A 16,105-nucleotide genomic window follows, 5' to 3' on the forward strand; every position below is an offset into this window, starting at 1 on the left:
TGCTATATGACTGGAAGTCAACAACAAGAAAAAATCTGCAAAAAACACAAACACGTGGAGACTTAACAACATGCTACTAAACAACCAATGGATCACTGAAGAAATCAAAGAGGAAATTAAAAATACTTAGAAGCAAATGACAACAAAGATATAACACTCCAAAACCTATGGGATGCAGCAAAAGCCATTCTAAAAGTTTATAGCAATACAAGCCCACCTCAGGTAACAAGAAAAAGCTCAAAGAAACAAGCTAACTTTACATCTAAAGCAGCTAGAGAAGAACAGACAAGACCTAAAGTCAGTAGAAGGAAAGAAATCATAAAGATCAGAGCAGAAATCAATGAAATAGAAACAAAGAAAACCATAGAAAAGATTAATGAAACAAAAAGCTGGTTCTTTGAAAAGGTCAACAAAATTGATAAATCCTTAGCCATACTTTTCAAGAAAAGAGAGAAAACTCAAATCAATAAAATTAGAAATGAAAAAGGAGAAGTAACAACAGACATCACAGAAATACAAAGGATCGTAAGAGACTACTATATGCAACTATACCCCAATAAAACAGAAAACTTAGAAGAAATGGACAAATTCTTAAAAAAGTATGATCTTCCAAGACTAAACCAAGATGAAATAGAAAAGATGAATGGACCAATCACAAGAACGGAAATTGAAACTGTGATTAAAAAACTTCCAACAAATAAAAGTCCAGGACCAGATGGCTTCACAGGCAAATTCTATCAAACATTTAGAGAAGAGCTAACACCTCTCCTTCTGAAACTATTTCAAAAAATTGCAGAGGAAGGGATACTCCCAAACTCATTCTATGAGGCCACCATCACCCTGGACCAAAACCAGACAAAAACACCACAAAAAAAGAAAACTACAGGCCAATTTCATTGATGAACATTGATGCAAAAATCCTCAACAAAATACTAGCAAACCGCATCCAACAATAGATTAAAAGGACTGTACATCATGATCAAGTGGGATTGATCCCAGGGATGCAAGGGTTCTTCAATATCCACAAATCCATCAGTGTGATACACCACATGAACAAACTGAAGAATAAAAACCACATGATCCTCGCAATAGACACAGAAAAAGCCTTTGACAAAATCCAACACCCACCCTTCAGAAAGTGGGCATAGAGGGAACCTACCTCAACATAATAAAGGCCATATATGACAAACCCACAGTGAACATCATTCTCAATGGTGAAAAGCTGAAAGAATTCCCGCTGAGATCAGGAATAAGACAAGGATGTCTGCTCTTGCCACTACTCTTCAACATAGTTTTGGAAGTCCTAGCCACAGCAATCAGAGAAGTAAAAGAAATAAAAGGAATCTAAATTGGAAAGGAAGAAGTAAAACTATCCCTATTTGCAGATGACATGATACTATACCTACAGAACCCTAAAGACTCTACCAGAAAACTGTTACAGCTCATCCATGAATTTGACAAAGTCACATTATACAAAATTAATACACAGAAATTGACAGCATTTCTATACACTAACAAAGAAAGAGCAGAAAGAGAAATTAGGGAAGCAATCTCGTTTACCATAGGATCCAAAAGAATAAAATACCTAGGAGTAAACCTACCTAAAGAGACAAAAGACATGTACTCTGAAAACTCTAAGACACTGATGAAAGAAATCAAAGATGACACAAATAGACAGAAAGATATACCATGCTCGTGGATTGGAAGAGTTAATATTATCAAAATGACTATACTACCTAAGGCAATCTTCAGATTCAATGCAATCCCTATCAAATCACCAAGGACATTTTTCACAGAACTTGAACAAAATATTTTAAAGTTTGTTTGGAAGCACAAAAGACCCAGAATAGCCAAAGATATCCTGAAAAAGAAAAATGGAGCTGGAGGAATCAGGCTCCCAGAGTTCAGACTATGCTACAAAGCAACAGTCATCAAAACCGTATGGTACTGGCACAAAGACAGAAATATAGATCAGTGGAACGGGATAGAAAGCCCAGAGTTAAACCCATGCAACTATAGCCAACTCATCTGTGACAAAGGAGGCAAGAATATACAGTGGAGAAAAGACAGCCTGTTTAATAAGTGGTGCTGGGAAAACTGGACAGCCACATGAAAAAGAATGAAATTAGAACACTTCCTAACACCATTCACAAAAATAAACTCCAAATGGATTAAAGACCTAGATATAAGACCAGACACTATAAAACTCTTAGAGGAAAACTTAGACCAAACACTCTCTGACATAAACGACAGCAACCTCTTCTCAGATCCACCTCTTAGAGTAATGACAGTAAAAACAAAAATAAGCAAATGGGACCTACTCAAACTTCAAAGTTTCTGCACAGCAAAGGAAACCCTAAACAAAACGAAAAGACAACCCACACAATGGGAGAAAATTATTTGCCAGTGAATCAACTGACAAGAGATTCATCTCCAAAATTTATAAACACCTTCTGCAGCTCCATACCAAAAAAACAAACAACCCCATCAAAAAATGGGCAGAAGATCTAAACAGACAATTTTCCGAAGACATATGGATGGCCAAAAAACACATGAAAAGGTGTTCAACATCACTCATTATTAGAGAAATGCAAATCAAAACCACTATGAGGTACCACCTTACACCAGCCAGAACGGCCATCATCCAAAAGTCTACAAACAGTAAGTGCTGGAGAGGGTGTGGAGGAAAAGGAACCCAGTACACTGTTGGTGGGATTGTAAATTGGTGCAACCACTGCGGAAAACAGTATGGAGATTCCTCAGAAAACTAAAAATAGAACTACCATTTGATCCAGCAATCCCACTCCTGGGCATCTATCCAGAGAAAACCACAACTCACAAAGACACATGTACTCTGATGTTCATTGCAGCACTATCTGCAATAGCCAAGACATGCAAACAACCTAAATGTCCATTGACAGAGGAGTGGATCCAGAAGATGTGGTACATATACACAATGGAATATTACTCAGCCATTAAAATGAATGAAATATCAGCATTTTTAGCATTCACTTAGTATGATCTAGAAATTATCATACTAAGTGAAGTCAGCCATTCAATGAGACACCAACATCAAATGCTTTCACTGACGTGGAATCTGAAAAAAGGACAGACTGAACTTCTTTGCAGAACAGATGCTGACTCACAGACACTGAAAAACTTATGGTCTCCGAAAGAGACATTTTAGGGGGTGGGGGGGATGTTCTTGGGTTATGGGATGGAAATCCTGTGAAATTGGATTGTTATGATCATTATATAACTACAGATGTGATAAATTCATTTGAGTAATAAAAAAAAGAGAAAAAAAATAAAATCCAACCGCATTAAAAAAAAAAATACTGATTATAGCTGTGGGCCAAGGACACAGGGCTGGGACAGTGTTGGGAGGCATGCAAGACAGCAATGATTTCCAGGGCCCATGGTGGTCAGGCTTCCAAGAGATGTTGCTGGTGTTCTGCTGAAAACCACTTTCTGGATGTGTGGAACTGGCGAATAGACTTCCTTGCACTGGGGAAGGGGGTGTGGCCAGGTGAACGAATGCAGGAGGAAATCTCTATTCACCACTGGCTCTGAGCCACCTCCTGAGTTTAGGAAAGGGCCAGTAGCTTTGACTTGGTTCTTTCAGGACCTTCCTCCTCCTTTCCAGTGATCCCTCACTGATCAAATGTCCCTGATCCCTAGCAAGGATGCTTGGCTGTCCTTATCCCCTGTCCTTATTCCCTGGCATTCAGTAAAATCCTCTTTCTGGGTGTCAGATACCCAGGAGGATACAAGCATCTCCCCTACACTTCCCACCATGTCCGACACCAGTCAGAACTGTAGAATCTAGCCCCCTAAGAACTTGCCATATCTCCCAGTAAGGTGCAGAATATAAATTCAACCCCCTCTTTTTTTTTTGCTTTTTAGGGCCCAAGGCATTTGGAGGTTCAGACTAGGGGTCCAATCGGAGCTACAGCTGCCAGCCCACACCACAGCCATAGCAACGCGGGATCTGAGCCACATCTGCAACTTATATCACAGCTCACGGCAATGCCAGATCCTTAACCCACTGAGCAAGGCCAGGGATGGAACCCGCAACCTTGGATTCATTTTCACTGTGCCACGACAGGAACTCCTCAGTCCTTTTTTTTTTTTTTTTGTCTTTTCTAGGGCCACTCCTGCAGCATATGGAGGTTCCCAGACTAGGGGTCTAATCGGAGCTGTAGCCACCGGCCTACAGCTCATGGCAACGCCAGATGGTCATCCCACTGAGCAAGGCCAGGGATCGAACCCGCAGCCTCGTGGTTCCTAGTCGGATTCATTAACCACTGCACCACGATGGGAACTCCTCAATCCTTCTTTTTAAATGCCATTGCCGAAGTATTTTGCCCTGGAGTGACTTGCCTCAAATCCTAGGGTGAGTCCGTTCTGACCCCTGCTTTTCCTTCAGTCTTTCCTTTGGGAGGAGCATGCATGTAAGAAGAGGGAACTACTTGGCTTACAGGGATGGAGAGCTTCCCTCATGGAACATCTATTGACACTGTGATCCCACCAGGACCAGCTAGAGGGATGGGGCTCAGTGGAGATTTTAATATTCCTATGTTATTAGGAAAAAAATACAAATAAAACTTTGCTATTGTAAGACCCTACAAAGATATTATCTACAACCATGTGAAGAGCTATCACAAAGAAGAGGGATTAGGTCATTTACTAATCCCAAAGGGAGGACTAAAACCAGTGGGACAGGTTGGTGGGAGGCAGATTCCAGCCCAAAGAAGCATACCCTGCCTTAAGGGGTGGTGAGCTCCCCATCCCTGGAGGTGTTCAAAACAATCTGACCAGAATATTCAGAAAGAATATATATGTATAACTGAGTCACTTTGCTGTACAGCAGAAATTAACACAACATTGTAAATCAACTATAGTTCAGTACATTAAAAAAAATAAGTTAAAAAACAATCTGTCCAAAATATCAGACAAATTTCAAAAGGAAAAGTAACATTGCAGGAGACTCAAAATCCAAGTGAGTTTTCTTTTTTAATGGAGTTGAAGGAAGAGACGGATGAGCATAGGAATGGAGGGAGTTAAGCAAAGAGATTTCTTACTGTATTTTCAGGGTTTCCAGTCTCTGTCCTCTGGTTCCTCCCAGACCGCAGAAAGCATGGGGCTCCAGGAGGAATAAGACAGTGCCCCCACCCACCCACCCACTCAGGGCCATCAAGGGAGAAGGACTGAGGGGAGACTGGGGCCTCTTCAACTCTAAGCATCTGTGATTCTGTCAAGAAGAAAAAAACCACTCAGGAGATAAGGAAAATACTCCATATAATTCCCAGACTGAATATTTAATGAAATTGGGTTTTGATTTTTTTAATAAGGCATCAGTGACTTTTTCTAAGCAACAAAGAGAGTGTTTTATGCAAATTTCCCCTCAGGGCTTTCATTAAGATGTTAACATCTTTCTTGTCATAATATCTACCTTATTACAATGAGTCATAGTACTTCTCCATTCTCTTGCTGAGACATCTTTGTAAGAGAAACTCTGGACTGAGAGCAGGGCCTAACTTAAATTTTTTTAAGTGAACGCTCCTTCATGAGAGTTCTATGGTGAGGGTTAGGAGAGAAGATTTTAAAAAATAAAAGGAAAAGGAAAGAAAGACTTGCAGTGTAGTAAGACCAGCACATGGGCCTGGACACATTCTCAATGAAGAAAGCAGATTTGCTTGGGTTTGTTTGTTTGTTTGTTTGTTTGTTTGTTTTGAATATAGTTGATTTACAGTGTTGTGTCAATTTCTCCTGTATAGCATATTGACCAGTCATACATATATACACATACATATACATACACATTCTTTTTCTCATACTGTTTTCTACCATGTTCTACCCCAAGAGATTGGATAGAGTTCCCTGTGCTGTACTGTAGGACTTCATTTCCTATCCATTCTAAATGACATAGTTTGCATCTACCAACCCCAAACTCCCCATCCATCCCTTCTTCCTCCTCCCTCCCCCTTGACAACCACGAATCTGTTCTCTGTGTCTGTGGGTCTCTTTCTGTTCTGTAGATAGGATCATTGGTACCATATTTTAGATTCCACATGTAAGTGATACCATATGGTATTTGTCTTTCTCTTGCTGACATACTTCACTTAATTTGAGAATCTCTAGTTGCACCCATGTTGCTGCAAGTGAAATAATCTTCTCCTTCTTTATGGCTATACTACTCAGCCATAAAAAAGGCCCTGCTCATTTTGATGGTTAAAGACTCAACTCCCACTAGACACCAAGCACTTACTTCTTGGGCTGGGAACATGTTCGAATCATTCTGCTTCTACCAGGGAGGAAACATTTAAGTCCCTTGAAGACACCTTCACCTCTTCATCCAGGTCTCAGCCCCCTCTCTGGCCCAGGAGTAAGTGAGTGGATACAGTCACAAGTATTATTTTTCCTCTGCAGGAACTCATTCCAGGGCCCTAGAATGAAAAAAAAGGTCAAGGGAAAATCAATGCCATGTAGAATGCCGTGGTTCTAGGGATGGGAGGCCTTTTGAATAGTAGGGTCCAAAAAAGAGAGTGGGGGGAGTCTCCACTGAGACCTGATCAGAGGATCTTGGGACAGAAACACAATGAATCCCTAGCCGAGGGCTCCTTCTGCCCTGCAGAGGTGGCACTGAGCCGGCAGGTCAGGTCAGGTCGGGGCTCGGAAGCAGCCTTCAAGGAGAACAGACATTCCTTTAGACTGGGAGTCGGCAAGGATTCTGCAAATGGACATATTAAACATTCCAGGCTTTGAGGGCCATATGGACTATATGGGCCCCAAATGAATGTGGTTGCCTTCACAATTAAGCTTTATTTATGGATACTGAAATTTGAATTTCATATTAGTTTCATTAGTCACATACACAAAATTTTTTTCCCAACTGTTTAAAAATGTTAAAAAAAAAAATTCTTAGCAGATTGTATAAAAAACAGGCAGAGGGCCTTAGTTCCTGAGCCCCTGTCGTAGACTGAACATCTTCATGCTGGAGTCTTTCTTGCCCTTGAGCACAAGGCCCAGACAGGCTTCAGGAGCTCCCCAAACCCTGGGGGTGGCTGACTAGCCAGAACTGGGAGGTCTGCTTCCCAGCTCACGCTTCTTCTGCAGCCTGACATCAAATGCAATATTCCTACGAGGAAACCTCGTCTAACGCTCAGAAGTGCTTCTGTTCTGCCTGTTGGAATGGGATGAAGGCACGAGGGAGGCGAGCGGAGAGGCCAAGGACCTTCCAGGAGACATTAGGCTCAGACAGAGAGCCCAGTTATAAAGAATGCTTCTAGGATCATTTTAAAGAGGGTTGGTGTTGGGGAGGTCCTGTCGTGGCTCAGTGGAAATGAATCTGACTAGGAACCATGAGGTTGCAGGTTTGATCCCTGACCTCGCTCAGTGGGTTAAGGATCCAGTGTTGCTGTGAGCTGTGGTGTAGGTCGGCAGCTATAGCTTCAATTCAGCTCCTAGCCTGGGAACCTCCATATGCCACAAATAAGGCCATTAAAAAAAAAAAAAAAAAAGAGGATTGGTGCTAAATATTCACTGGGAAAGAGGAGTTTGTGTGGAAGAGACGTGCAGTTAGAAGGGAATGTTATGGAGCCCCACCTTTTGGAAATGGCTTCCCTGGAGAAGAGGGTCACAGGAAAATAAACACCACAGACAGTTCCATGGTCATGGGGAGACTTGTATGTATGAAAGGGGGGCAGGCAGGGCTTTTATCCCATGTGGCCTAGATCATAATTGCCAAGGGGGAGTCAGGAGATTGGGATTCCTGCCGATAATGACTCTCCAGGCCTTTAGCTAAGACCTCCCCAGTCCCCAGCCCCCCCCGCCCCCTCAACCCCCGCCAGGCAAGTGACTTAACTGTGCACTTTTGCTCTGGAGACCATACCTACTGCATACAAAGGACAAAGCACAGCAAAAATAAAGGGTCAGTGAAAGCTGGGTTTTGTGATCATCACAATCCTAACCACTTCTTAGTCTCTTCTGTCGATTTTCATAAATACATATAATTTCAAATTTGTTATGCTCACTGGATCTTACCTTCTGTACTTTGCTCTTAAAATTTTTGTACTACTCTTCCTGTGTGTCTGAATAACTTTAAATTTGTAGCCAGTGGTTTTCTAATATTTTTTGACCTGATAAGGTTCCTGTTGCTTAACTTCTCCCCGATTTGTGAGAATTTTGGTCTCCACTGTTATAAGCAGGGCTGCCATAAAGAACAAAGCTTTCCAAATTATTTTCATTCTTTCCAAAATTTTTTTATTCTTATGTATCATAATTTATGATAATTCCCATTTAATTCTGTGGGAGTATCTTCACGTTTATTTAATAGGATCAAATCTATAAGTTAGCTTGGAGAATACTCTCATCTACTGCACTTGCCTTGTACTCAAAAGTAGATTTCTTTGGCGTTCCCATCATGGCTTAGCAGGTTAAGAACCCGATTAGTATCCATGAGGATGTGGGTTTGATACCTGGCCTCCATCAGTGAGTTAAGGATCCAGCATTGCCAAGAGCTGCAGTTCAGATTCAACCCCTAGCCCAGGAACTTCCATATGCCACAAATGTGGCCCTAAAACAAAAAATAAAAATAAAAAATAAAAAAAGAGTGGATTTCCTCCTTTCTAGTGGGAGTGTAGGAGTGTAGCTTTGTGACACTGAATTAAGAACCCTATACACCTGCTTAGTTTCCTTTGCTTTTATTGTTTAGGTTGCAAGATCCCAGACACTTTAAATTCTATTTCCCTTCTTTTTATTTACTTGATACATCCTTTTGTCCTTTCTAGGTCTTTAAAGCTTTACGATGATATTTTCTGGTCATCTTTCTCTGGTAAGTACTCCTAAACGGGACTCGATGCAAGGTATGTTCTTTGTAAAATACTCCAGGACATTTTCTACTATTATGTCTTTATTTGCCATTTCCTTATTTGTTAGGCTTTCCTGATTTCTATTTTCCATGGAGTGTATCTTCTGCTACAGTACAGTTAGTCTATTACTTTCTTCATGCATTATAATTATCTATTTATTTAATCCTATGTTCTGTTTAATTTTCCAACTGACCCTACATCTCACATATTTGTCATTTTAGAGTCAACTCTGTCATTTTTTCATTTCTAACAAAGTCTATCTTTATGGTATCTATTATGCAACCATAATCTCCACCTTTTTGTATTTTTTTATTAAACCTTAAATTTTATTTTTCCCAAGCGCATTTTCTCTATTTCCTGAACCCTGGCTTGGTTCACTCGTCATGTTTTTCCTAGACTTTTGCAACTGTTGTGGGTTTTTCTGTTCTTTGTTTTGTTTGTTTTTTGTTTGGTTTGTTGTTTTTTTGTTTTTCCAGCCAGGTCAGCAGCAGGTAGAAGTTCCCAAGCCAGAGAAAAAATCAAGCCACAGCAGTGACAACACCAAATCTTTAACTGCTAGGCCACTAAGGAACTCCTATTTTTTTTTTCTTCTTCTGCAAAACTTGTACTAATAAATCTGGGTTACTTCAGGAGGAAGGGGGCACAGGGTCCTTTGAACTAAGTTGAAATGTGTCATTACCCACATGAGGAGAGGGCCAAGGGATGAAAGTCATAGGTGACCCAAGGAGGAGAAGGGTTGATGCTTGAAGAAGAGAAAACAAGAGGATGTTTCCAGCAGTAAACCAATGGGGCAGAGGGGAGACCCAGAGCATCTTCAGGTTGGGCAGGAGGAAGAGGAAAGAGCAGATTCATATGTCCTGTGTCTGTAGGCTTTAAATAGACCTGCAAGACAAACAGGAAAATAATTGGCTCCACAGAAAGAGGCAGAAATTGGAGAAGTTTCCAGAGGACTCATGAGCTGAATTAAGGGTGCTGTGTAAACATGAAAGCTTAATGGGAAGAGTTTAGTAAGAGGTCAGGATCGCACACTACTTTACAGCCAATTAAAAGTTACAAGTGGAGCCTAACTGCTGTTTGTATCTGAGTGGAGAAATCAGATAATGAGATTGGTGGTGGAGTTTTAGGAAAGAGGACAATGCTGCAGCTCTCAGATCTCACACAGGCTCCCTCCTCACCCACATGGAGGAGGGAATAGTTCCCAGCCACAAACAAGGTCCTGGTGGATTGTTTTCCGCATCCCAGGGAGTAGGAGGTGGGAGATATTGGGTGTGGAATCCAGAAATCCAGGATTTAGAAAGTGCAGTGTTTTACCAACGTGTTACCTGCGCTACCCAGATGACAAGTGCCCTCACCTAGTGACAGGTGGCTCCATCAGCCAGCTGCTGTTAAAAATGTGACCCATCCACCATCTCAAGCCTGATGTTTGACGCTTGGCAAACGTTTGCCTTCATATCCCTCTCCCAAGTAGATTTGGTCCCAGGAGGAGAATTCGCCATCCATCAGGAGCCTTCCATCTGCTGTGTGTTGGGTTGGGTTTTGTGACCTAACAGAGTAGAACTAACAACAATGGGTAGCATCTGCTGGAGACAGATGTGGGTATAAGGTACACATCTTACCTTATGAGGAAGATGAGGAAGAAGCTCTCCAAGGACACAATGGGCAGCCCAGGAGGTGGGTGGTGGGAAGTCTGCAGACAGGGTTGGTAACTGTGTAGTCTGTTGGACGAGACCACCTTCCAGTCCCAAGGTTATGTAAGATTAGGTAACATGAGGCCACCTCCAGGTCTTCATCTGGAGGGAGAGGCAGCTGCTTGTAAGTGGTGAACAGAATCCTCAGGGAGGGGGGTGATCAGGGCGTTGCAGTTACATCTTGGTTCTGCCAGCTCTTACAGGCTGCAGGACCTAAAATAGACCCTCAAACTTTCTCTAGGCTGTAGGATAATAGGTTTAAGCCAAAATTTCTTTCCCTCCATTCCTACCTCCTCAGCCTCGGTGGGACCCTGGTCATCTCTCAGCCAGACTATTACAAGAGTTTCTCATGAGGTCTCTGGTCTAATGAGGGTCTCCTTCAATGTCCCACTCCCAAATCCTCCCCCACCTGGCCTCCAGAGTGATCTTTCTGAAATGCAAATTGGACCGCATCCCTCCCCTGCTTAAAATCTTTCAGAGGCTCCCTAGTGCCTTCGTAATAAAGGTCAACTTCGTGAGTATGACCCACCAGACTCCCCAGCCAGCAGGCTGTAAGGACCATATGCAGCTCATTCCAGCATCCCCAGGACCCAGCAGCGTCCTACCTGGTGGCTAAACAAGCTCCACCTGGATTAGTTGAGGGAACGGATAAACAAATTTCCTGCCAGCCCTGTTATTACCCCCCCAGCCCCAACTGGCAACTTCTCTACAGCCCATGCCTGGCACACCTCTGTGTTCTGAGGTTCTCTGCCACCTCCCCAGCCCCAGTCATTCCTCTCCTTATCCCCAACACCGTCCGCTGCCTTTTCTAGAGGTTTCAGAACAGAGCATGGCTTTTGAAAGTGAGCCCTACTTTGACAATGTCTGCAAAAAAGCCTCAGGATGCCCTAAGGAGACAAAGGTCACTGCTGGATAGGAGGCAATTAACAGCCTATCCCTGCCTGAGGCTCTCTGGGGCTCCAGGTCTCTGAGAAAAAACAGCGAGAGCCCAGCTTTTCTTAGGAGGAATCAGAGCCTACCCGAGCTGCACTCTCCTCCTTCCACGCCCATCAGAAAGGAGTAAATAAGATGAAAAAGGCTGAAAGGGGGAAATGGGGAGCACATGATAGGCCAAGCTCAGGCTGAGGGGTTGGCTCTGCTCTTAACGAGCAAGAAAAGCCCCACCAGGTAGGCGGCAGGGAGAAGGCAGCACCAGGAGGCTGGTAATTTATCGGGAGGCAGGAAAACTGCTGAATTTGACACCGGAGAAAGGAAGGTGTCAGTTGGACATCTGTTCCCAACATCTCAGCAACTAATTATTTCTCTGTGCACTGCGGTTGGTGGGGTAGAAGCGCCCAGGGGCTGGCTGAGTCCTGCCAATAAACCGGAGTTTGACTGGCAAAATAAATCAGTAAATAAATAAACACAACCCGCAGCCACCCCAGACAGTAACACCCAAGCAGCCTTCTGTACCCCATGGAATCAACTGACCTTTGTGACTGGCGGGGCAGGGGAGCAGAAGCAGGCATGGGGAAGATTGAGGGCACCCCGCCTTCATCCCCTCTATCATCTCCTCTTCTCAGGGTGTCTCTCCCTAGATGAACTCAAGGAGCACTAGCTCCCATTTCTGGGCCACTAGGAAACACAGCCCCTGAAAATTTCATCCTCTGTCAGCCCACATCTTCTTTGTTGTCACAATCCGTGAGGACTAGAAGAACCAAGAACATTTCTTAGGTTTTTTTCCTACACAGTATCTCCTATTTGATTAGATGGCCACCAAGTTGCAAGTTTCTTCAGCAAGCTCTTTTCTGCATCCTTTTCCCACTTTTGGCCCAATCCCTGCCTCTCTCCATACCCTTTATCTCCCCTGGGTCTCCTGCAAGGGAAACACCTGGCCACCTTTATCACACATCTTCATCAACTTACTCTGTGACAGCTGGTTTTCATGACTTTTCCTCCAAACTGGCCAAGGATCGTTTCTGTAAAGCTGGTGCCTGGTACAGAGATGGAGTCCAGTGAAAGTCTGAGGGACGGAGGAAGGGAAGGCCGGGGGGGGATGGTGTTGGCAGGAATGAATGAGTGTTACTTACAGTTTGTTACCCTTCCTGGATGCCATGGAAAAGACAATGCTTAATTCCAAAATACAAGTTGGGGTGGGACAATGAAGACCATACCTGCATCCTTGGAACTCTCAACCAAGAGAAAGAACTCAAAGCCCAGGAAAGATGGAAAGATGGGCACAGCAATGCCCCATCTGAGAAGGAACAGGCAGAAACAACCGTAATTGCATTGTTGCTATTGCATGCCCCAGCCAAGGGTGAGGGTGTTGCTGGGGAGAGAGGGGGAGGGGCAGGTAAGCGAGTATAAATGGCTATGGCTCTGGACCCCAGAGTCAGCCCCACCAAGTGCTGTCCACTCTCTGAGACTCAGTTTCCCTGTCTGTAGAATGGGGATAGGAGAGCCTGCTTCGGAGGGTGAATGTCAATAAGAAAATAGAACTTCCTCCTCCCTGCATTCAAGAGCTTTTCCAACACACACAGCTGACTAGGTGGCTTCTGCTTAAAGCCCTTGCACGACTCCCCATGGCACTTATGGGAAAAAAACCAAGGCCTTCCCAGGGCAAATACAGCCCCGCGTGCTCTGTGCTGCCCATCTTCCCAGGCTCCCCATATGCACCCCCATCTTCTTTCAGTGCCTCAACCTTGCCTTGCTCCCCACAGTGCCTGCTCATTTATGTGCTGGAATATTCTACCCTTCCATCTTCGCCCAGCTACTTTTCCTCAGCTTTCAGATCTCAGTGCAAATGTTACTTCTCCAGGAAAGCCTGCTTTAACTTCCCTAACCAGGTGGAATCTCCTTATGGCAGAGGAAATTCCAAAGCCCACAGCATCTCACCTCCTCCACCAACAACCTGTCCCAAGACCCCATTCCCACCACTCTTGCCACCTACGGTCTGTTTCCACACACACCCAACATCCCTCGAGCCTCAGGACTTTGCACAGGCTGTCCTCTCCACCAGGAACGACCTGCCTCCAGATCACTGTGGGATTCTCTCCAAGTTCTTCTGGTTCCCTGCTCAAGAGTCATCCTTTCGCTGGTATTGTCACTGTTGTGGCTCAGGTCACTGCTGTGGTGTGGATTTGATCCCTGGCCTGGGAATTTTTGTATGCCATGGGCACAGCCAAAAAAAAAAAAAATCATCCTTTCAGAGGGGCCTTTCTGTACCATCCCACTTAAAGTGGTCACCCATTCACACTCGAACCACTTACTCTGTCTTATTTTTATTGTCACACTTAACATCATGGCACTGAAATTATATTATTCGTATATTTCGAAATTATATATTCAGTTGTGTTTTGTTTCCTGCACTAGGACATAACATTAATTGGGGCAGATTTTGCCCTCTTCACTGCTGTATTCTCAGCACCTAGAACAGTTCCTGACACACAGAGCAGACCTTCAGAATACCACATACTATCATGGTGGTATTTGACTACTCAATTGTTGCCTCTTTCCCTGAATTTTAAGCTTCGTCAGGGTGGAGACAGTATCAGTGTTTCTTCATCATTGTCTCCAAGGCCACAATAACCTGCCTGATGCCTACAAGGCACTCAATAAACACTTGCTGATAAAATGCATGCATAAGAGGAGTGCATGGAGACAGAAAATGAGAAACACAAACATCAGGTCCTATTATGAAGGGATGATTAGCTTCAGTCACATCTCCCTCACTAGCCCTGAGAAGCAGTGCTGTGGAGCATTTAAGTCTGTCTGTGCTTTCCTGGCTCAATTCCCTCCACTGCTTTTCTCAAGGCTTTTTGGAGGGACGGGCAGGCTCATGGGAACACGTTCTCTGCCGCTTCAATTTCTCCTACACTTGAAAAAAGTTCGGACCACAAACTCAGTCTCAATGTTTCCCAACTTGTTCCTAGCAGAGTTCGCCATATCCCCCCATTCCATGCTCAGCATAACCTCACAAAAATATTGCCATTTTTGACACTGGCAACTCTTTTGAAATCTCCATCTTATTTGTGGGCAGTCTGCAAACTTACCTTACAGCAAATACTACCCCTGGTTTGTGCCCTGTATTCTATGGAAGAGGCCAAGAAGGCACCAGAAAAGAGCTGTGATTGCCTCCCAGGCTGACGGTGGGGGTTGCCATAAACTTCATTTCCACATATTTGAGAAGTCAGAAATAACTTCTGACATCTCTGTTACTCTGCCAAAATAGTCATTCCCAACTCAGGGATATAAAACTTTACAGCACCCAGCTCTCTTAGGGCATGATAACTCACTTTCCAAGGGAATTCTTCAAAACCCAGCCACAGCTTATTTCATGACAGCATTTAGTGTGATGATTCAAATTACTATAAGCCTTCCAGAATTAGTCTGTGGCTCAAAGAAGTTAGGGATAGACAACTAAACAGGCTAAGAAAATACATCAACAGTCATAGTTCTGAACTCTTTCCTGTTCTACTAAGACTTTGGCCAATATATTTTGATCCATCTAAGATGTGTCTCTTAGAAAGTACAGGAAAATGGAGTTCCCGTCGTGGCGCAGTGGTTAACGAATCTGACTAGGAACCATGAGGTTGCGGGTTTGGTCCCTGCCCTTGCTCAGTGGGTTAACGATGCAGCGTTTCCGTGAGCTGTGGTGTAGGTTGCAGATGCGGCTCGGGTCCCGAGTTGCTGTGGCTCTGGCGTAGGCCAGTGGCTACGGCTCCGATTCGACCCCTAGCCTGGGAACTTCCATATGTCGCAGGAGCGGCCCAAGAAATAGCAAAAAGACAAAAAAAAAGTACAGGAAAAATTGACGGAAAATTTTGCAGAGTAGTCCTTTTAGCATAAGATTGCTGTAACGTTTATTTAACTTTGCCTTTTAAGGTCTTGAAATGTGACCACTGCTATTTGACCTCCCTTCCCAACATTTCCCAGCACTAACTAACCAGCACTGGCCCATAACTTAGTGAAAAGTGTGTGGGGTTAGAAGATCTATTGCTTAATCCTGTGGCATAGAGCACAACATGTAATAATTCTCAGTCTCAATTTCCTCCTCAGTCATATCAGGATGATCAGTCCCTTGTAAAACTGAAATGAGAATTACGTGAGATCATCAAGAGGGCTTATCATAGATGCTCAGTAAATACTGGTTTCTTTTTCTGGAACACCTTCTCAAATCACTTACTCCTTTCCTCATTATCAGCCTCAGTCTAACTGGTCGGCACTGACTCTTGCTGCTGCTTGGAAAATTTCCTCCCATCTTTTTTTTCCTGTGTTTGTTCTGACTTCAAACTAGATTATAAACGCTTTGAGGATAGGAACTGCCTCCTCTCTTGTGTTTGCAAATCACAATTTCACAACATCTGACTAACTTTGTCTGTGTACCAGGCACATCAATGTTCTATCGACAGGGTGGATTTACAAACGATGAGTACAGGGGCATCAGAGAGAAGGGGCTGTTCTGAGGCTGTTTTGAGGCTGTGGGATTGCTGAGGAAGGGCTGCAGCTAGAGCACTGGTCTTTTACACATTGTAAGCAGCAGAAAGATCCTGTCCCAGAAGAGGA

At 43.7% G+C, this 16,105-nt stretch overlaps 1 long non-coding RNA gene across 2 annotated transcripts in view; it reads right to left on the reverse strand.

Moving 5' to 3' along the window:
• LOC125111833 (uncharacterized) overlaps window positions 1–16,105 on the reverse strand; it is a 76,322-nt gene that overhangs the window by 40,273 nt on the left and 19,944 nt on the right. For both annotated transcript variants that reach the window (XR_007130949.1, XR_007130948.1), the window contains exons 2-5: window positions 12,467–12,534; window positions 12,032–12,248; window positions 10,490–10,663; window positions 6,272–6,449 (exon numbers count right to left, since the gene is read on the reverse strand). This is a non-coding gene — a long non-coding RNA (uncharacterized LOC125111833). The remainder of the gene's footprint in view (window positions 1–6,271; window positions 6,450–10,489; window positions 10,664–12,031; window positions 12,249–12,466; window positions 12,535–16,105) is intronic.

The sequence above is a fragment of the Phacochoerus africanus genome, chromosome 11 (assembly GCF_016906955.1).
Source record: "Phacochoerus africanus isolate WHEZ1 chromosome 11, ROS_Pafr_v1, whole genome shotgun sequence".
NCBI classification, from domain to species: Eukaryota; Metazoa; Chordata; class Mammalia; order Artiodactyla; family Suidae; genus Phacochoerus; species Phacochoerus africanus.